Source organism: Macrobrachium nipponense, chromosome 5, assembly GCF_015104395.2.
Source record: "Macrobrachium nipponense isolate FS-2020 chromosome 5, ASM1510439v2, whole genome shotgun sequence".
Lineage (NCBI taxonomy): Eukaryota > Metazoa > Arthropoda > Malacostraca > Decapoda > Palaemonidae > Macrobrachium > Macrobrachium nipponense.
Genome location: NC_061107.1, coordinates 49,857,001 through 49,880,510, shown reverse-complemented (window position 1 = coordinate 49,880,510; position 23,510 = coordinate 49,857,001). Strand labels below are relative to the sequence as shown.

Sequence of the window (23,510 nt, the reverse complement as noted above, 5' to 3'; positions counted from 1 at the left end):
AGTTTCTTTCTCATTCGTAATATGGTCTGAGTGCACTCAACACCTGAATCAAGCGCCCTCAGTGGCATGGTCAGTTTGGTCTTGGACTACCACCTCGGTGGCCGCAAGTTCGATTCTCGGGCATTCCATTGAAGAGTCAGAGATGTGTACTTCTGGTGATAGAAGTTCACTCTTGACGTGGTTCGGAAGTCACATGAAGCTGTTGGTCCCGTTGCTGAATAACCACTGGTTCCAATGCAATGTAAAAAAGCACACTATACAAAATAACAATCGACCATGAATCACAAATTTTTTTAGTCACACCTCTTCACGTTTCTTTTTTTTATAAGTAACATTTCACTTATTGTTGGAGATTCGTAGGTATTATACATAACACCATAGATCTTTCCTCTTTAGGCATGGCATGCCTTATTTACCAACAGTATGGCAATCTCTTTCCACTTAACCCTTAAACGGCGAGCCGCTATTTACCAAAGTGTCTCTTGTATACAGCGGCGTTCGAGAGTTAGCGCCGAAGCGGATTAAATTTTTTTTGTTTTTTTTTCAAAAAATCTCAAAATGCTTAGTTTTTAAGATTAAGAGTTCATTTTTGGCTCCTTTTTTGTCATTGCCTGAAGCTTAGTATGCAACCATCAGAAATGAAAGAAATATCATTATCATATATAATATTTGGCATATATAACAGCGCGAAAAAATTTCATATATAATTGTATACAAATTGCGCTGTGAGCAAAACGGTTAAAGCTAATGAGTTAATTTTCTTTCGTTGTATTGTACACTAAATTGCGATGATTGTTCATGAAACTTACCTGACAGATATATACGTATATAGCTGTATTCTCCGAAGTCGACAGAATTTCAAAACTCGCGGCACACGCAGTGGGCGGCCAGGTGGTAGTACCCATTCCCGCCGCTGGGAGGCGGATATCAGGAACCATTCCCATTTTCTATTCATATTTTTTTCTGTCGCCGGTCGGTAAACACCTGTTTACAGACCTCCGCCCAGGATTTTTGGATTTGACTCGTTCTAAGTATCTGGATTGACTTTTGGTTTTGACTCTGGATTGTTGGATTGGCATACGCGATAGTGGACTGTTTTTTTTTTGATTTTTGGATTGGCTTTTCCTGTGAACGTGATGTCGGGATGAAGTTCAGTGAGCTTCAGAGTGTGTGTGAGGAGTGATTGCAAGGTGAGGCTACCGAAATCATCGGTAGACCCCCACACAGTATGTATGGGGTGTAGGGGGCATGTTTGTTTGTTGGATGATCGATGCATTGAATGCAAAAGTTTGAATGATGATGGATGGAAGGTGTATGAGTCCTATCGGCGTAAGTTGGAGCGCGATAGGATCAGGAGGTCTTCCTCCAAGAGCGGTTCTACGAAAGGTAAGGGAAGTAACATTTCTCCTATTTTAACACCAGTAGAATTTGCTTCACCTAATCCTGTGTTGTTGCCTGAGGGCCCTGGTTCTGTGTCTGGAGAAGGTAATGCCCTTTCTCTGATTCTAGAGTCGTGCGCACTCTAGAGTCCAAAGTGTTGGCCCTAGAAAACGGCTCAAGTAAAGTGTGTGATCGTGCCCCTAGTGTTGTGGAGGGGGCGTCAGATCGGCCCCATAATGCCTCTAGGCCTAGACCTCTGTCGGACTCCCAGGACTCAGGGAGTGGGCATGTCGAAAGCCGCAAGAGGGGTTTACTGGGGGCTCCCCACCGATCTGGCGTCCCTTCGGCAGGACCTGTTGCTACTTCCCAGGCTGCCAAGGAGCGTGCTCAGGTTTGCATCCTTAAGGACTGTTTTTCGTCCTCCGGAGCGCTCGGAGAGACTCGCGTCCGTTGAAAAGGACTTTTCCGAGGGAGGACGCTTTACGTTCCCCTCTCTCCGCTATCGTTGCGGTCTTCGCCTGCGTCGTATGACGCGTTTCCTCCACAGAAGAGAGGTAGGACGTCGTCCGAGGACGACGCTGAGAAGCGCTTCTCTCGCGCCTCGGAGAGGCAGGTTGCTGTACCTGTGAGAAGGAAGGAGGCGTCCCCTCGCCCCTCGTCTTCTCGCAGGCGCAGCCCTTCACCTCCTCTCGTTTCTTCGCCAACGAAGAGTATTCTTGTGTCTCTTCAAGACCAATTGTCGGCGTTAATGGCTCAGAAGACTCGCCCAGCAGCAGTTGAGCCTAAACGTAGGAAGGACGCTAGACTGCCTGTCAAGAGGACGAGGCAGTCCCCTTCTCCGTCTCCTCGTTCGTCTCTGTCTCCGCTTGCTTCTCCTTCGGAGCTTCCTTGTTCTCGTGGACAGGACGCTTTTCTTCCCTCTCGACGTCCTGATCAGCCCGCGCGTCAGGACGCCTTGGAGGACGCCTGGCAGGACGCCTTGGAGGACGCTTTTGAAGACGCTCGGCAGGACGCTTTTGAAGACGCCTCGTCGGGATGTGTTTTGCTTGACGCTTTGCCTGTTGAGAAGGCTTTCGAGAGCGCCCAGAAGGACGCTTTGAAAGCGAAAGCTGGACGCTTGAGCGGAAAGCGTAAGGACGCTCCTCGAGAGCGAGTAAGAGTAGACCTCTCTTGACGCTCAGCGCGGTCAAGAAGCTCTTCGTTCTTCGAGCTCTAAGATCGACAGAAGGTCGGTCGCTTTGAAGAGGCTGATATTAGTCATTCTCGAAAGCCTTTGTTGAAGGCTAGACCTGTTGGGCGCACGCCCTCTCCAGAGGTTCAATCTCCTTTGCCTCTTCGGGAGGAAGGAGAGCTTAGTAGTCCGGCGGACTCAGTTGAGGAGGAACAGCCGTCAGTCTCGTCGGTGTCCGATTACAAGGTGCTGGTTCGACTGTTTTACGCTCTCTTTTGGTGAGAAGTTCCAGCCTGCAGCTCCCAAGTCTCCACCCTCTCAGTTTTCGTCATCGAAGTCGTGCAAGGTTCCGGAGTTTGTGGAGATGAAAACTTCTTTGTCCACTAAGAGAGCGTTCAAGAAGTTGCAGGATTGGATGGAACGTCGGAAGGATCAGGGCAAGTCGACTTTCGCCTTCCTCCTTCAAGACTCAGTGGAAAGGCGGCATCTGGTATGAGACCAAAGGAGAAGTAGGGAGTTAAGATCCCGTCGTCTTCCCAAGGGGACCTTTGCTAGTCTGGTCGATGCACAGAAGAGGTCTCTTTTATCGACCGCTAAGATTTCGTTGACGCCAACGGAGATTGACCATCACATGAAAGGTCTGTTAAGGACCTGGAAGTCTTTAACTTTCTAGACTGGTGCTTGGGAGTCCTGGATCTTCAATCTAGGAGTCCTGACTCGTTGAGTCTGGGGGAGCTGTCCAATGTGTTATCCTGCATGGACAAGGCCGTCAGGGATGGTTCGGAAGAGTTAGTGTCCTCATTTCGGCACTGCTTTTCTCAAGAAGAGAGCGCTTTTCTGCAATTTTACAGCTAAGTCTGTTTCTTCATCGCAGAAAGCGGAGCTTCTCTTTGCACCTCTTTCGAGCCATCTCTTCCCCCAGGCTATGGTAAAGGACCTGGCAGTGAGCCTACAAGAGAAGGCTACCCAGGACCTCTTGGCCCAGTCTTCAAGACGTCCCGCAGTCCCTACACGTCGTCGTTGGACGACCTCCTAGGAAGGTTAAACCCTTTCGTGGCGCTCCTCCCTCGAGAGCTGCTCCTCGAGGGAGAGGGCTTGCAAGAGGAAGAGGTTCCTTCAAACCTAAATCCTCTAAGTGAGAAGATAGTCCTTCAGATGCCGGTCGGAGCCAGGCTAAAGTTCTTTGCGGGGGCGTGAGAGAGAGATACAGATGCGTGGTCCCTCAGATAGTGGAACAGGGTACAAGATCCCCTTTGTGGGACCCTCCTCCTCTATCCACAACTCCCAGAGATCTTTCCCCGTCTATCAAGGGGAGAAACATCAGGTTCTTTAGATCTTTTAGATCAAATGATCAAGAAAAGAGCGGTGGAGCAGGTCTTAGACCTGGGGTCACCCAGGATATTACAACAGGGACTTTTCCTTGTACCAAAGCAGTCGTCGGTTGGGGTGGCGTCCAGTCTTGGACGTAAGCAGCCTGAATCTTTTCATAGAAAAGAAAAAATTCAAGATGGAAACGCCTCAGTCAGTTCTAGGAGCCTTAAGACCAGGCGACTGGATGGTGTCCTTGGACCTACAGGACGCATACTTTCACGTGCCTATCCACCTCTTTCAAGAAAGTTTCTGAGGTTTATGTTAAGGGACAAAGTTTGGCAATTCCGAGCCCTTTGTTTCGGTTTAAGCACGGCTCCGATGGTATTTACCATGCTCATGAAAAACGTAGCGAGATGGTTACATTCTGCAGGAATAAGAGTGTCCCTGTATCTCGACGATTGGCTTATCAGAGCATCGTCAGAAGAAAGGTGTCTGAAGGACCTTCACTTCACGTTAGCCTTGGCGAGGTCCCTGGGGACTTCTGGTCAACCTCGAAAAGTCGCATCTGACCCCAACACAGTCCATCGTGTATCTGGGGATTCAGATGGATTCAGTGGCTTTTCGAGCGTTTCCGTCCCAGGAACGACAGCTGCAAGGCTTAGAGAGAGTTTCGGCCTTCCTGGGGAAGGAAGCTTGCTCGGCGAGGGAGTGGATGAGTCTGCTGGGGACCATTTCCTCGCTGGAAAAGTTTGTTTCCCTAGGAAGACTACACCTCAGGCCTCTCCAGTTTTTCTTAGCAGAAGAATGGAGAGTCAAAGAGGATCTGGATGCGACCTTTTTGATCACCAAATCGGTGAAGAACCATCTAAGATGGTGGTTAGATCCTCGGAAGTTTCGAGAGGGGTTGTCCCTAAAGCTTCTGATACCCCGACCTAGTGTTGTTTTCCGACGCCTCGGTTGTCGGGATTGGGGAGCAAACAGCAAACACTAAGGAGGTGGAAGGGGAGGAAGGTCAGGCACCTGGAGGGGGGAACAGGTGTCCTGGCACATCAATGTGAAGGAACTAGCGGAGGTTTTCCTGGCGCTACAGTTCTTCCAGCAAAAGGTTGCAGAGAAAGTGGTCCAAGTCAACTCGACACACCACAGCCCTTGCGTACTAAAGAATCAGGGAGGTACACACTCCCGTCCTCGATTTTGACTTAGCGAGGGAGATTCTGCTGTGGGCAGATGCGAGACGGATCAGGATCCTGACGAGATTTATCGCAGGAGTTCAGAACGTCAGAGCAGACCTTCTCAGCCGACAGGATCAGATCCTGCCGACGGAATGGACGTTACACCAGGACGTCTGTCGAGAGCTCTGGAGACTGTGGGGGCGTCCGTAGTCGACCTATTTGCGACATCACGAACGAAGAGGTTGCCTCTTTATTGCTCCCCTGTGTTGGATCCGGGAGCAGTCGCTATAGACGCTCTGCTCTGGGACTGGACGAACCTAGACTTGTATGCCTTCCCGCCATTCAAGATCATGGGGGAAGTAGTAAGGAAGTTCGCGGCATCGGAGGGGACGAGGTTGACCCTGATCGCCCCGATGTGGCCCGCGAAGGAATGGTTCACGTAGGTATTGTCCTTCATCATAGACTTTCCGAGGACGTTGCCCTGAGGAAAGATCTACTCAGACAGCCCCACTTCGCAAGATATCACCGAAAACCTCTCCGCTCTGGGTCTGACTGCGTTCAGACTATCGAAAAGTTGGCCAGAGCGAGAAGGTTTTTTCTAAAGCAGCTGCGAAGGCGATCGCCAACGCAAGGAGGACTTCCTCGAGAGCTGTTTACCAGTCAAAGTGGGCTTCCTTCAGGGTCATGGTGTAGAAAGGAGGGAATTTCCTCTTCCACTACCTCTGTGAGCCAGATAGCCGATTTCCTGCCATTTTTAAAGAAATGTGCAGAAGCTGGCAGTCCCACGACCATCAAGGGATATAAGAGTATGCTGTCAGCAGTCTTCCGACACAGAGGCGTAGACCTTACTGACAACAGAGACCTTCATGATCTCCTGAGATCATTTGAGACTTCCAAGATACCTCAGGCGAGGCCTCCTCTTGGAACTTAGATTTAGTCCTTAGACTGTTGATGCGAGTCCTTTCGAGCCTCTCCATGAAGCGTCTCTTAGGAACTTAACGAAGAAGGCTCTTTTCCTAACTGCTCTGGCGACGGCGAAGAGAGTTAGCGAAATTCAAGCCATTTGTAAGCGAGTGGGCTTCAAAGGTGACAATGCGGTCTGCTCTTTGAGTCCCCACTTTCTTTAGCAAAGAAATGAAAAACCCGTCTAACCCTTGGCCAAGGAGCTTGAAATCAAGGGTATGACAAGCCTTGTGGGCCAAGAAACTGAGAGAGCCCTGTGCCCGTCAGGGCTCTAAAGTTTTATGTCCACAAGACAAAGGAGGTACGAGGTCCTCAGATAATCTGTGGTGTTCGGTTAAACGGCCCGATATACCATTATCCAAGAATGCTTGGCGTTCTTTCTGAGGGACGTGATTAAGGAGGCTCATTCGTCTTACCAGAAGACCGATTTGAGGGCCTCTTGCGAGTGGAAAAGCTCACGAGGTCAGAGCTGTCGCAACCTCGCTTGCCTTCCAAAGGAACATGTGATCAAGGACATCCTTGACGCCACCTTCTGGAGGAGCAATTCAGTATTCGCCTCACACTACTTGTGAGATGTGAGAAGGATATACGAGGACTGTTGTTCTCTTGGGCCATACGTTTCTGCAGACACAGTCTTGGGGGCTGAAGGTAGCTCTCTCCCTATCCCTTAGTTAGTTAGGTTAGGTTAGTTTTTAGTTGTTGTGTTCTTTGGTTGTGGTGAGTCTTTGGTGAAGACCTCCCATCTCTTGAGCTTAGTGTTCTGGGGGTCTTGGATAGTTGGTCAGGTGGTGGTCAGTTGCTTCGTTGCCCTCATATGTATGGCTCTATGCTCTTGTCACGTCGAGAGGTCAACGTCCCAGTTGACAGAGCATCCAGAGCGCACCGCACTACAGGTCTCCACCTGGCTGGCAGCTCTGATTAAGCACAAGCAGGCTTAAGTGACAGTAATCACAGAGTCTACTTTGCTAACAGGTGAGGAACCAAGGTGTACATCATCTACTTAATTTAAGTTTCCTACAAATCCTATTCTCTCTTTTTTCCCCACCATCCCCGAAGGTGGGATTCAGCTATATATATATCTGTCAGGTAAGTTTCCATGAACAAAATGTTATTGTTATAATACAATTAAGTTTGTTCATACTTACCTGGCAGATATATATAATTAAGTGCCCACCACCTCCCCTCAGGAGACAGTGGTCACTGATAAAAAATATGAATAGTAAAATGGGAATGGTTCCTGATATCCGCCTCCCAGCGGCAGGAATGGGTACTACCACCTGGCCGCCCACTGCGTGTGCCGCGAGTTTTGAAATTCTGTCGGACTTCGGAGAATACAGCTATATATATATCTGCCAGGTAAGTATGAACAAACTTAATTGTATTATAACAATAACATTTCTGGGCTCAGCTCGTGTCGGCCTATGAAAGGATCCTTAATATCATTCTTTCTAGGTAAAATTAATCTAAAATTACCAGAGAAAAACAAAATTAAGAAAATGTCAGTAAAACTGACTCGCTCACTCTTTAAAAAGAAGTGTCGGTATGGTAATAGGGGCGAGTGGGGAACACTACCACGAGACAATCACCAATTAGAACTTCCATCAGAATCCCCCCAAGAGAGAGCTGATACCAACGGGCGATGCAGCCGCTACTACTACTACTAGAGGACGCCACGGACAGCAGCGCCCCTAGCGGACATCCTTAATTTTTTAGCGCTAGCGTCAAGGACGCATTCTTTCTGTGCTGTGCTAATTCCGGGATTTATCTTATTCATCCAACATGGAACGTCTGCTATTGCAACGGCTAAGTTAAGTAACTCATAAGTAATGTTTTTTACCACATTTTTATCTTCCGTAGGGTACCAGTATTTTCCTCTTAAATAGGTCATATACGGTTCCCCGGTTGTCTCGTGGTGGCGCCATGCTGCCTCGTTAAGAATTCCCGGTCCTCCATACTGGGACTTCTTATACTTATGGGCTTACTATATTACGTTCATTGTCTTTTACATCGAGTTTTAGCTAGTTTAGCCCTCCTACCATATCTCTTAGTTTGGTATTTAGGGCTATTATTATTATTCCGGCCCAGCATCCCGGCTCTTGCTCTTCATCGGCTATCGCTGGCTCCGAGTAGGCTTCTGTTTCTTGGAACAGTCTGCCTCCTCCTGGGTCTTCTTTCTCTTTTACTAAAAGTGTCTTTTCCATCTTTTCGATGTATATATTTATTATATTTAGGGTGTTAGGCTAGCCTAGGTGCTTGTTCCTTGTATTGGTACAGCCTGGTTCACGTGGCCCTCTCACGGTTGTGTTGCTCGCGGCCTAGGCCACTTGCGGTCACGTGTTCCATCGCACCTTACCCTGCCCCTGCCCTCCCTTTCTGGTATAGGGAGGGGCTGGGGGACCCCTTGGTTGTCATGACAACCTCAGTCGCCTTCTCTCTCTCCCTCTCTGAGGTGGCCAGGGGTTCCTCCCAGCGGGGGGTATAGGGCGACCACTCATGTGGTACCCGGGTCTCCGAGCGGGTAGTCGGTGAGGCGGGGAGGAGTAGGCCATCCCTCCCCCCTCTCTCTCTCCCGCCGTGTTACGCCGAGACCTTCCTCCCCCCCTCCCCAGTTGCTCAGCCACCTCCCTCGCTATAACGAAAGGAGCCTTCCGTCGCAGCCGGGGCACCTTTGGTTATAGATTACTGGCTCCGCCAGCGGGGCGGGGTGGCACTACTATTGGTCGGTTGCTTGCCTACTATATCCTTACATCTCTCCCCCGCTACCGGAAGGGAGCTTGCTTCTTACCCGTGCACTCTTCTAGTAGACGGGGTGGAGAGAGGTTTTGTATTATTATTATTTTAAGGATATACCCTAATTTTACATGAATTGTGTAATGTTATTATATATACCATCCCCGCCATTTTCCGTCGTGGTTTCCAATTACCACCACTCCTGGTTGGTTTCCTTTTGTGTCCCCGCCATCAGCGGAGCTATAGCCTAGGGCACCCAACCAACCTGGTTACCACACGTATTATGGCGGGCTCTGGTTTAATCTAACTTTATCGCTCCGGCACCAGCGGAGCATCTGTTAGACTGTAAGTGTTTTCCTGGTACTCATGTATCTTTCCACTTACAGGCTACCAACTGTCAGGTCCCAGCGTGCAACGCGACGTTGTACGACCCCTGCGGCCACGATGAGTGCAGGTCTCACGCCCCCTGTGCCACGTCATACAACGAGATGATCGTCTGGCACCCAGAGCCTGCGCCAATCTGCTACGACCTAGTCGGTCAGCCTGGGAGATGGGGTAAGTCCATTATAGGCTTCCTTATCATTTTACTAACAACTCTTAGTCATAAAGTTTGTTAACCCGTTCCGCCACTAGAAGCTCATCTCGCCTTTCTTTCAGGCTACTGGTGTGAGGGAAGTCGCCCTCGCCACCCTGAAAGCGTGGGTGGGCGGCTTCGGGAAGAACGCCGCCAAAGGCCAGCCATACATTCTGGACAAGAAGCTGGCCGTCCAGATATTCCCTGCGGGCAAGTCAACTGGGTATGTTGACCCCTTGTCCGCAGCCCCTGATAGCCTCCATCCAGCAAGACCTCCAGCAATCCTTTGGGGTCGTAGCTTCCCAGGAGTCGGTCCCGGCGGAAACGTCGCTGCCCTGGACCTAAACATCGAGCCCATGGCGGTAGGGGTGGAGGATTTGTTGGTTGAGGTAGGTGTGTCGGGCGCCCAAGGTCTTTCCTTGGGTGCTCCTGGATCTTCTCCTGTCCCTTCTTCGAGCGCTTCTTTCCAAGGCTTTGTGGATCTGAGATCCCTACCCGCTCTCCCGCTCTCTGTACCCCCAAAGGTGAAGGGGACAGAGAGAACCGAAGACTCTGGCTAAGACAACTTCTAGGAAGTCGTCTTCGTCTTCTTCGGCTAGGAAGTCTTCGACTTCCTACGCCGACGCGGTGAAAGCTAAGCCGAGCTCTTCTCACTCGAAGAGCTCTAGAAGCAAGGCTTAAGAAGGAGAAGGCTCGCGCTCCCGCCGAGCCAGTGCCTTCTGGCCTCCACCGCTTCCACTCCGGCAACGCTGGTAGGAGGAGCAGGGCCTAGCACCTTTGATCCCACTGCTTTCTCAGCAGTGGTGATGCAACAGGTGGGCGAGCTGGTTGGCTCGCAAGTCTCCGCCCGTGGGGACGAGATTCGAGCAGATGTTCGCACAATTGTCGAGCACTCTGTCTCAATCAGGCCAGTCGATACAAGATCTCTCTAACAGGGTTAGAGAGAATGAGGACCGAGTAGCCGGGCTATCTCAGGTTCCTCTTCCAGTCTCCCCAGTGCCAAGCACTGGCATTCTTCCAACTCCCGCCATACGACTCTCTGCCAGCTTTCTCCATGGAGAACCATGGAAAGTAGCTGCCTACGCTCCTTTTAAGGATGGGATGATCTCTATCCCGGAGTGTGGAACTCGGAGGATTGAGGACTTCGAGTTTTACCCTCCGGGTCTGACGCAGCCTTTCATCGGTATGCTAGGCTGACTGTAACGGCTCTGACTAGGGAAGACAAGATCTCTAGAGAGTCTGTCCTATACAGTAGAGATCATGCTCAGCGGGAATGGGTTCACTGCCTTGAGGTACTGGGGAGTGCCACGAACAACTAAACTCCAGGCCTATAAGAGTCCCTTTACTATTTTCGCGACGGAAGAGGAGGCTTCTCTTCCGTTCGCCACGAAAATAGTAGAGAAGCCCTTCAGGCAGTCCTCAAGGATGAGCCCATCCCACAGTTGAGGGAGGCGGAGTCTACTTCTCCGCTCTTCCCGGCTTTCGGAGAATTGTGGGAGAACTTGCCAGCTACGTTCACGCTTGGGGTAAGCTCAAAACCGGACTGCGCCATGGACCAGTTCGGCGAGAAGCTGCCAAGGCTGCCGGATTCCCTAATTCAGGCAGAGTTTGATGCGCGAACCAGGTTTGGCAGGTCCCTCAATTCCCTTATAATTACGGAAATGGCTGCTCTCTCTTATGCCACGGAACCGCTGTTCAAGATTTTGGCAAAATCTCAGTTCCAGACGGTACTAACAGACGCTTTCGACTTCTTCCAGGCTAGGAGGAATTGCCGAAAGCATGTTCTGCAGGAGTGTACTATTAGGCACGAGCCGAATAGACTCTTGGCTTCTAGCATGTGGGGAGCGGATCTCTTCCCAGAGTCCGCTATTAACGAAGTGCACCACGAGGCTGCTAGGCTCACCAGAGCCTTAGAGCTGGTGGGTGGGGGGTATTTCCTCAAAGAGGAAACAAGAATCCGTCCCCACTGCTGGTAAGAAACCAAAGAAGGCTGGTAAGAGGTTCCAGCCGTATCAGAAACACCAGCAACAGCAGCAATTTGTGCAGGCTGTCCCGGTTACCCAACAAGGACAACCTGCTAGTTCGAAACAGAACCAGCCCATCCTCCTGTTGTCCCCTCAATCACAGCCGTCCACCTCCTACGCAATCTCGCCGGCCTTCAACCCTACATATGAGGCTCAAGGCTACAAACAACCGAGAGGTAGGGCGAGAGGTTACTTTCGTCAGCGTGGGCGCAGGAAGGGCGACAAGGAGCAGGCAGTTCAGAGGAGGGCGTGGTGGTCAACCCGCCCATCAACAATGAGGCTCCCCAGGTAGGAGGGAGGCTGTTCCTCTTCCGCCACAGGTGGGGTTCAGCAATTGGGCACAGAGCATAGTGTCCAAAGGATTGGGTTGGAGTTGGATCAAAGATCCTCCTCCAATCAAATCATTCCACCAGATACCATCAGAGGGAATTGACAGATTACGCGGAAGAAACTCCTTCAGAAAGGAGCTATTGCGAGAGTCAGCATCTAAAATTTCAAGGTCGCTTATTCAGCGTGCCAAAAGAAAGGCTCAACAAAAAGAAGGGTAATCTTAGGACTTGTCAAAGCTAAACTCTTTCATCGTTGCGACAAGTTCAAGATGCTTACCCTCTCGCAAGTAAGGACCTTACTTCCGCGTGGAGCCGTCACATGCTCCATCGATCTTACAGACTCATACTATCATATCCCTATAGCCAGGCCGGCACTTCCGCCCATTCCTAGGTTCAGGCTAGGAAATCAAACATTCTCATTCAAAGTGATGCCCTTCGGTCTGAATGTAGCCCCCAGGGTATTCACAAAAATAGCAGAAGTGGTTGTACAACAATTGAGAGCTCAGGGAATCATGGTAGCAGCATACCTCGACGATTGGTTGATCTGGGCACAACACCGTCGAGGAATGTCTCAAAGCCACAAAAAGGTAGTTCACTTTCTGGAACATCTGGGGTTCCAGATAAACAAAACGAAATCCAGACTTACCCCGGAGTCTCGTTTTCAGTGGCTAGGAATCCAATGGGATTTGTCTTCCCACAATCTGTCAATTCCAGTGGCCAAACGGAAGGAAATAGCAAAATCTGTCAGGCAATTTCTCAAATGCAAACAAACATCAAGGAGAAACCAGGAGAGAATCCTAGGGTCCCTTCAGTTTGCTTCGGTAACAGATATCCTCCTGAAGGCAAGGCTGAAAGATTTAAATCGAATTTGGCGATCAAGAGCAAACACCAAATCTCGAGACAAGTTGTCAGTAATCCCACAGATCCTCCGCAATCAACTCCGTCCTTGGTCAAAAGTAAAGAACTTAGCCAAGAAGGTAACCCCTTCAATATACCCCTTCCAGTGTTAACCATTCACACGACGCCTCCCTGTCCTGGGTGGGGGGGATATCTCAGTTCAAACAGGTTCAGGGGACTTGGTCAGTTCAATTTCGCCAGCTCCCACATAAACGTTCTGGAAGCAATGGCAGTATTCTTACCTTGAAGCGACTGCTTCCCCCGAAGAAGTCTCATCTAAGGCTAGTTTTGGACAGCAGTGGTAGTTCATTGCATCAACAGAGGAGGGTCCAATCCAAGCATGTGAATCATGTCATGATAGCCATCTTTGCCTTAGCAAACAAACACAAATGGCATCTGTCTGCCACTCACCTGGCAGGAGTAAGAAATGTGATAGCAGACGCCCTGTCCCGGTCAGTTCCTCTGGAATCAGAATGGTCTCTTAGAACTACGGGTCATTCCAGTGGGTAGCCGGAGAGTCCCCAGGTCTCCAAGTGGATCTCTTCGCCTCACAAGCGAACCACAAGCTCCCTTGCTATGTGGCCCCCAACCTGGACCCTCTGGCTTATGCCACGGACGCCCTGTCGTTGGACTGGAATCAGTGGAGAAGAATTTATGTTTTTCCTCCAGTGAATCTTCTCTTGGAAAGTCATAAACTTGAAAGTCTAAGCTAAAGCAAACTAAGGTCTTTCAAAGGGATAGTAGCTCTGATTGCACCGGACTGGCCCAAGAGCAACTGGTATCCTCTTCTTCTGGAATTGGGCCTCCGACCTCAACGGATCCCCAATCCCAAGCTATCACAATCAGTACAAATGAGGACTGTGTTCGCTTCCTCAGGAATTCTCCAGACCCTAACTTTATGGCTTCATGAAGTTTGCAGCTAATAAAGATGCTAATAATTGATCCACAGAATATTACTCTTCCTAGAATCAGATAAGAGAGAGTCAACCATTAGACAATATGACTCAGCTGTTAAAAAAATTAGCATCTTTCTTGAAAGAATCGAACACTACAACCATGACAGTTAATCTGGCTATATCCTTTTTCAGATCTCCCCCTTGTTTGAAAAAGGTTTAGCAGCTAGCACTATTATCACTCATAAATCGGCTTTGAAGAAAATCTTTCAAGTAGGTTTTCAGATAGATCTGACTGAATCTTATTTCACGTCTATCCCTAAAGCCTGTGCTAGACTTAGACCTTCCCCCAAAGGCCTACTACAGTTTCATGGTTCTTAAATGATGTCCTCAAACTAGCTTCAGATACTGACAACTCATCTTGTACATTCATAATGCTCCTGAGAAGACATTATTCTTATTAAGCCTAGCCTCAGGAGCTAGAATTTCAGAACTGGTCGGCTCTATCCAGGGATGCGGGTCATGTGGAATTCCTCCCATCAGGAGAAGTTCTACTTGCTCCGGATCGTAGCTTTTTAGCCAAAAATGAGGATCCTCTTGCAAGGTGGGCCCATTGGAAAGTTATCCCCACTTCCCCAGGATCCTTCTCTCTGCCCAGTATCAACTCTTAGAGCCTTTCTATCTCGTACTCTTCAAGATCCTCAGGTGCTCTCTTCATTCTGAAGAGAAAAAGGTGGTACTTTGTCAGTAAAAGGTATTAGGCAACAAATCCTTTACTTCATTAAACAAGCCAATCCTGAGTCATTTCCAAAAGCACATGATATCAGGGGAGTAGCCACCTCAATTAATTACTTTCAACATATGAACTTTGAGGATCTTAAAAAGTATACTGGATGGAAATCCCGACAGTCTTTAAACGTCATTATCTAAAGTCCTTGGAATCTTTAAAGTTTTTCAGCAGTAGCAGCGGGAAACATTGTTTCCCCCTGATACTGTATAGTAGTCGTAGTATAGATCCAGGTCTCCTTTCTACCTACATCATCCAACATGCCTTCACCCTATCGCCATGCTACTCGGATATCCTAGCCTTAGCCGCTGAATCATATAGTGGATTGTCCCTTATTTTTGCTAGGGACATCCACACTTGTACTGATAGTGTACTTCAGTGTACCTACCCTTATTTTTATAGCTAGGGTAGGACACAATGTTTGTATATTTTGCCACACTTGTACTAATGATGTACTTCAGTGTACCTACCCTTATTTTTATGCTAGGGTAGGGACACAATATGTTTGTATATTTTGTAAATATTTTCAAGTAAATCCCTTTTTGGTTTATATTACATGCATCACTGTAATTTACTATAATTACTATTTAAGTACTTTAAGATTACTAACGTTCTGTTATTTTACTGTTTAGTATAAGTTAGTTTAAGTGCTAGTTTGTATGCTGTAATTGATTTACTTATATTATATCCATCATTTTACACTGCTTTTCATTTGTTCCTTTTTTCCCATCTTGTCTGTTTCTCTGGTACTCTTTCATAGGCCGACACGAGCTGAGCCCAGAAAAGGGATTTTGACGAAGGAAAAATCTATTTCTGGGTGATGGCTCGTGTCGCCCTATGAAACCCCCCCTTTACCCCCCCTTTATTGTTTTCCCCCCCTTGCAGGACAAGATGTTTTTAGATTAAGGATGTCCGCTAGGGGCGCTGCTGTCCGTGGCGTCCTCTAGTAGTAGTAGTAGCGGCTGCATCGCCCGTTGGTATCAGCTCTCTCTTGGGGGGATTCTGATTGGAAGTTCTAATTGGTGATTGTCTCGTGGTAGTGTTCCCCACTCGCCCCTATTACCATACCGACACTTCTTTTTAAGAGTGAGCGAGTCAGTTTTACTGACATTTTCTTAATTTTGTTTTTCTCTGGTAATTTTAGATTAATTTTACCTAGAAAGAATGATATTAAGGATCCTTTCATAGGGCGACACGAGCCAATCACCCAGAAATAGATTTTTTCCTTCGTCAAAATCCCTTTTTGGTATACAACAAATTGTAAAACGATCAAAGCAACACAAAGAAAATATTAACACAAAAATGATGCATGAATTCGTAACGCTCGGACATAAAAAAAATTTTGTTTTTTTTTTAAATTCACCATAAATCAAAATCTTGTGCTAGAGACTTCCAATTTGTTGCAAAATGAAGGTAATTGATTGAATATTACTAGACTGTAAGTGTTTTAGCTTACAATTACAGTTTTCGACCATTTCGGTTGAGTTAAAGTTGATTGAAAGTCTAAATTTTTCTATTTATCGTGATTTATATGAAAATATTTCAAAACTGATAAAAGCTACAACCATGAGTGTTTTTTAAAAAAATCACCATCAAATCAAAATACGTATTGTGCTAGAGACTTTCAGTTTGTTGAAAAATGAAGGTAAATGATTGAAATTGAATATTACTAGAATGTAAGGAGATTTAGCTTACAATTGCGTTTTCGACCATTTTGGTCGTGTCAAGTTGACCAAAGGTTGAAATTTGGCACATCGTGATTTATATGAAAATATTTCAAAACTGATAAAAGCTACAATCATTTGTTGTTTTTTTGTTGCATTTAACATGAAATTGCGCACATTTTCATATATAAAACTTTATGTAACGGTTAATATAAAACAGTGCAAACATTACGAAACCTCGAAAGAATTTCTAAGATTTTCGGCAGAGCTACTACCGCGTGCGGACATAAGGAAAAAGTGTTTTTCAAAAAATCACCATAAATAGAAATATTGTGCTAGAGACTTCCAATTTGTTGCAAAATGAAGGTAAAGATTGAATATTACTAGAATGTAAGATTTTTAGCTTACAATTGCGTTTTTCGACCATTTCGGTCGAGTCAAAGTTGACCTAAGGTTGAAATTTTGGCATTTATCGTGATTTATATGAAAATTTTCAAAACTGATAAAAGCTACAACCATGAGTTATTTTTTGTTGTATTCTTCATGAAATTGGGCACATTTTCATATTTAAAGCTTTGTGTAATGGCTAATATAAAACGGTGCAAACATTACGACAAAATGACGAAAGAATTTGTGAGAGTTTTTTCGGCCAGAGCTACCTCACGCGGACGTAAGGAAAAAGTTTTTTCAAAAATGTTCAACCATAAATCAAAATATTGTGCTAGAGAGACTTCCAATTTGTTGCAAAATTAAGGTAAATTATTGAATATTACTAGAATGTAAGAGTTTTAGCTTCCTATTGCGTTTTTCGACCGTTTCGGTCGAGTCAAAAGTGACCGAAGGTTGAAATTTTTGGCATTTATCATGATTTATATGAAAAAATATTTCAAAACTGATAAAAGCTACAACCATGGGTTGTTTTTTTTGTTGTGTTCTACATGAAATTGCACATATTTTCATATATAAAAATCTATGTAACGGCTATAATACGGTGTAAAAACTTAAGACAAACTGACAAAAGAATTTCTGAGATGTGTCGCTGGTTCTTTTTAGTTCAAGAAGAAAGAAATTTGCGCATGCGCGCCTGGGTAATGCTTGTAAAGAAAACAACAGCTTGATCCGTAAACTCCCAGCATCCCTCGAGGTGCATGATTTCAGATTTTTCACAAACTAGGCCTATAACTATTTTTCCACGAATATTTACAAAAATTTTTTTATAGTCAACGTATTGTACGTCAATTAACCCTTTAACGTCAAAGGGGTATGCGTGGGGGGGTTCTCGGAGTGAGCGCCGAATCGGAAAAAATATTTTTTTCAAAAAATCACAGTGCGCTTAGTTTCAAGATTAAGAGTTCATTTTTGGCTCATTTTTTGTCATTGCCTGAAGTTTAGTATGCAACCATCAGAAATGAAAAAAAATATCATTATCATATATAAATAATGCGATATATGATAGCGTGAAAACAAAATTTCATATATAATTGTATTCAAATCGTGCTGTGAGCAAAACGGTCAAAGCTAACGAGTTAATTTTTTTCGTTGTATTGTACACTAAAGTTCCCCCCCCCCCCCCTTATTTTTTAAAAATTCAACCATAAATCTAAATATTGAGCTAGAGGAATTGGAAATTGGGGTGGTGAAAATGAAAGAAAATGGCTGAATATTAACTAGGACTGTAAGAGTTTTTAGCTTACAATTAAGCGTTTTTCGTTTTCCGTTTTTCGAGACCATTTCGGTAGAGTCAAATTTGACCGAACTGGGTTTTTTTTTTCTATTTATCGTGATTTATATGCAAATATTTCAAAAAATGAGAAAAGCTACAACCTCAATTATTTTTTGTTGTATTCTACATGAAATTGCGCACATTTTCATATATAAAAACTTTATGTAACGGGTGGCTAATTAAAATGGTTGCAAACATTACGACAATCGAACAAAAAAAATGTCTTGATTTTTTTCGGAAGATTTACCTCGTGGACGTAAGGAATTATTTTTTTTTCATAAATTAACCATAAATCGAAATATTGTGCTAGAGACTTTCAATTTGTTGCAAAATTAAGGTAAATTATTGAATATTAGTAGAATATAAGAGTTTTAGCTTACAATTGCGTTTTTCGACCATTTCGGTAGAGTCAAAGTTGACCGAAGGTTGAAATTTTGGCACTTATTGTTATTTATATGAAAATATTTCAAAATTGATAAAAGCTACAACCATGGTTTGTATTTAGTTGTATTGTGCATGACATTGCGCACATTTCCATATATAAAACTTTATGTAACGGCTAATTTAAAATGGTGCAAAACATTACGACAATCGCACGAAAAAAATTTATGATTTTTTCGGAAGAGTTATGGCGCGGACGCAAGGAGAAAGTTTATTCATAAATTCACCATAAATCGAAATATTGTGCTAGAGACTTCCAATTTGTTGCTGAATGAAGGTAAATGATTGAATATTATTAGAATATAAGAGTTTTAGCTTACAATTGCGTTTTTCGACCATTTCGGTAGAGTCAAAGTTGACGAAGGTTGAAATTTTGGCACATCGTTATTTATATGAAAATATTCAAAATTGGATAAAAGATACAATCATGAGTATTCTTTGTTGTATTCTACATGAAATGCACACATTTTCATATGTAATACTCCATGTAACGGCTATTTAACAAAATGGTGCAAAAAATTATGTCAAAGTGACGAAATAATTTCTGAGATGTGTCAATGATACTTTTTTAGTGCGATAAGAAAGAAATTCGCGCTTGTGCTTCTGCGTAACGATTGTAAACAAAACAACGACTTGATCTGTGAGCTCCCAGCATCCCCCAAGGTGCGTGATTCAAAAGTTTTCGCCTGGTAGGCCTATAAGTATTTTTCCGCGAATTTTAAAAAAACTTTTTTTATCGACATACCATATGTCCAATCGGCACCCGACTGACAATTTATGGCGAAGTTTAATACGTCTAATCGGCGTTAAAGGGTTAAGCACCTGACAGACAATTTTAGTCGACGTATAATACGTCCAATAGTGTTGAGGGTTAATCTAAGCTGTTGTTACTGTTTCCTTACAGCCCTTCTCAGTCCAGTATGTGCCAATTATTGTTATTAGTAAGTGCCAGAAATGCCATACCAGAAGTATTTCGCTGCCTCTAAAGTCTGCTCATCAACCAAAACCTAATCTTCCCCCATCCCTCCACCATTTTTCCCTTATGGGTATTGGGCATCAAAAATAGCTTATTCCCTATAATTGTTGCAGCCTTAGGTTTCTGTGACAGTATCTGTTATATTTAAGAAGTCATATATTTACCCCTGTACTTTACCCATAGCATTCACATATTTACCCTGTAGTTTGCCCACAGCATTCACATACCACTGCTTAATGGAATTTCTCTTTTGCTTCCTTTTTTGTAATAGTAACAAGGGTTTTGCATATATTGATTTTTGAGTCTTCTCATCTCCATTTCACTTTTACACATTTTAAATATTTAATTCCTTGTCCTTTGATTCTGCATTGAGTGGCAAATCATCTACATGCTACACCCAAGGGGACTTCTCTCCTTGGATAAGATAGACAATACAGTAAAAGACTTAGTGCTGATACTTGATGGACATGAATATTTGTCACACAATTTTTCGTGACAGACCTGTACAGCCATCATTCCAGACCTGATGTCTTATATAGTATCATTGTTTTAAGTTTCCATCACCCTTTGCATATGTAACGCCCATGCAATTGCAATTGCATGTCTACGTATTGTGTCTCAAATGCCTTTCCAAGATCCACAAATACATATGACATAACTTATTCCTTTCCTCAGTATGTTTTTCCTCATTATAAAGATTCCCAGTGTGGTTGATTTTCATGGTATGGAGCTTAGAAGTTTTTTAACCATTCACACGGCACACTTTTCTCAGTGCTTGTTTAGTATGAACCCCAGTCTCACCCTTTTATACTTTTAATGTTGTATTCTTTCACTTTTTCATTTACACTGTCACTATTATTGTAATAATCCCATTTTTACTCTTCTGGCCCTGTCTTCCTTTAAATGTTTCATATATTTTGGTCAAAATTGTTGATTTTTTAATCAAATCGTAGCCAGGCTATTCAAGTTTTTGCTCAGTATTTGGTTTACTTACTGTAATTTGTGTTGAAACAGAAGTGTTAAAGGGTTAATGAATAAACATTTGAAAGTGCGTATTCATTACTTTTTCCTCTCTCTGTCTTGCTCTGAATTTCATATTCTGTTCACATAATGACAATGCTGTCATACACCATGCCACAAAGTCTCTCTCTCTCTCTCTCTCTCTCTCTCTTCTCTCTCTCTCTCTCTCTTCTCTCTCTCTCTCTCCTCTCTCTCTCTCTCTCTCTCTCATCATTAAGAACCCCTCAAAAAGAATACTAGCTTGCAGTCTGTACACAGCAGCTGATAAACCAATTACTAGACTTGACAAGACAGCATAAACACATGAAAGAAGAGACAAAAATTTGGAAAAGGAATGCAGAAAAAAATGAGGTAGTATACATAATGTGAAAATACAGAGGAACATGATTGTTGGAGCATTGTATGGAGGGTTAAGAGCTGCTCGAAGAAGAAACTGTCGGAGCATTGTATGCAAGATTGAGAGGTGCTTGAAGAGGTGGTGAGAAACAATGCTGATATTATGAGTACGTAGTTAGTAAGTTAGTTTGGCTTTGTGGCAGGGAAATTATCTTAACCCTTAGCAACCGGGGTAGAAAATCAATATGCAGCACCCCTGGATGGGGAAACTTTGACGGTCGGCCAATTTAAGAAAAAGGCATATCAATGGAAAGAGGAAGATATGCAAATGCACATGGTATAAGAAAATGAATTCTAACAAATTTCCCTACCTTCCACGAGAATTGAAAATGACTATTTACAACCCCAAGTTATTATGCTTTTTCTAAAAAATCATTTTATGTTTTTTTAAAATTATAATTACAGCTTACATAAAATCAAAGTAGATAAGAACTAAAAAATCAGTAATCAATTCTGAGCATATTTGTTGCAAATATTACAAAAATTTATTGAGATAGAAGATGCTGTAACTTTTTTTTATTATATACCTATATATTTTCTAAGATTTCTTTGCACTTTTATTTGCAAAATTACAATTATAACTGACCATACTATCCTATAAGATAAGAATTAAAACCAACAACAACTCCTGTTTATATTTATGAGCAAATATATCATAAGACATCTTGTGAGAGAGAGAGGCAGTACATCTTGAAGTCAAGTGCACATCTACTCTGTCATGAGGTTCCTGATTTTATCTGACCAGTCTAAAAGTTGCCATTAGTGAATTTATGGCTATAGAAGTAATGGCCACTCTTTCCCGCCCGAATTCCCCCCAAATCGATTGCATGTAATGTTGTTACTCGCCATGAGTAAAATCGTCAACCACCCAAAATCGTGATTATTACTCATGTGAGATATCTGTCCATTAAGGGTTAAAAGGCAATCTTTATAATCATGCAACTACATAGGAAATTATACTTATGTAGGTCTAAAGATCTGTCAAGAAAAGCAGTTGAATTAACATTACAAAGGCAGTATTGTTTTGAATACTGAAACTAGATGGAATGAAGTCAGTGGTAAGTACGTACATAAAAAATATAATTTTTGGTGTCCATCAAAGATCAGCCCCAAGCCTTTCATTATTTATCCCATAATCAAAGGAAGCTTCAAAGGGGTGCATAAAGGGAGGATCCTGAAACTTCTATATGCAGATGACTTAAAACTAGTACTATAGTGGAATCAGAGGGAGATGTCGTAATAACATTTGAAATATGGAAGAGTGGAATGGAAGAGAATTCATTCAATATCGCTGTAAGCAAAACTAAAGATCCAGGCAGTCCCCGGTTTATCGCGGACTCGGGTATTCGGCGATCAGTTTTTTATGGCCACTTGTCTAGTGCCATAAATCGGCGATTTATGGGCCATGAACGGGGCAAGTTCCAGTTATTGGCGCCATAAAGATGTCTATGGCATGCATAAGGGTACTTGGGGCCCTGATAACCGGTTATTGGCACCATAAGCGCCATTATGGCACCATAAATCACTGAGTTTCGGTTAATGGTGGTTTTGCTTATCTGCACACCCGCGGAAACGAAACCCCCGCTGATAACGGGGGACTGCCTGTAATGGAATATTTGAAACGAAGCAAAAGTGCTGTTAAGAAATTGGTCTTGGGTATGGTGTATATTTAGGTTAAGTTGCCACAGGAAATTTAATAGTTAGCCGAAACTTGGCCCGTCATGGCGCCATAAATCACCGATTTTATGACGCTAGACAAGCACTGTAAGACGGGATCGCCATTAACCAAGTCCACCAATAACTGGGGACTGCCTGTACATACAGTGAACCCCCTGGATTTGAGGGCTTGCTTCACAGACTCAGCAATTCACAGACTTCTCTATGGTCTCTATGGAACATATGTAGACATATTTGTGGAAATTCACCTAATCACTGTTGAGGCAGTCCCCAGTTGTCGGCGGCCTCGGTTATTGGCAATCCAATTTTATGGTGCACTGATAAGAGTATTGGCAACGATACATACCTGACAGAGGTGCCATTAACCAGTTACCAGCGCCAAAAATCTGGTTATCAGCATCAAAATCCAGTTATCGGCACAAATAAGTGCCGAGAATTGCTGATTTTTGGTTATCAGCAATTTTCACTATGAAGCTGTCAGAATGGAACCCCCACCGATAACTGGGGACTGCCTTTATTTTTCATTGCAAAATAGGCATTAATTAGTGTATGTATTTTCATATAATTTTCATGACTAAATGCACTTTTTGTGATAATGTTATTAAAATACTCAGGAAAAACCATTTTCAGAGGGTATTTTTATGTTTGATCTACCAAGATATGTAGTTCTAAGCATTTTTAGAGGGGTTTCAAGTATTTGTGGGTTTGAGCTGTTTGTGGGGGAGGATGTGGTATGCATTCCTCGCAAATCTGGGGGTCCACTGTAAAATGAGGAAAATGATGATATTATTATTACAGGTTTTATTGAAAATAATGGCTATTTCAACCATGTTTATTTTGTATAGTAGTTTCTCTATTCTTATTACTGACTTTTCCTCTGTACGGGAAGCTGTCCTCATCCTTGACAAGAAACCCTCTTTGAATACTACTCAAGAGGCCTTTCAACTCCCTACTGGTGTACGGAGGAGACTAAACCAAGGCGACATGGTATTACTAAATAATATCACACTGGATGTGACCACCAAACAAGGCACCCCAGATCAAGAAACTCCAGACTACACCAGGCATAACATCACGCAACAGAAACTAGCCAGTGACAATTCGGCAAGTAGTGAAGTCATGCAACTGCCTCCTCCAACCAATCAGAATCCTGCATGGGGAGGCGCCCATCCCTTACGACAGGTTGAGCAACTTCTGCAGCATCCGCATAGGACCCATCTCTGATTTTGAGGCATCTGCCAACAGGGGATAAGCAACTGAGCCAGTTAGCCAATCAGAATTTGTCACTAAGTACCCCATCGGTGCAACACATTATATACTGTAGGACTCCCACAAGAATTTCCATCCCACAACACCTGCCCGATGATGTCAGGTCGTTCTGG

At 44.2% G+C, this 23,510-nt stretch overlaps 1 protein-coding gene across 1 annotated transcript in view; it reads left to right on the top strand.

Moving 5' to 3' along the window:
- Positions 1 to 23,510, top strand: part of LOC135215292 (vacuolar protein sorting-associated protein 16 homolog) — a 252,663-nt gene that overhangs the window by 220,606 nt on the left and 8,547 nt on the right. The window lies entirely within an intron of this gene.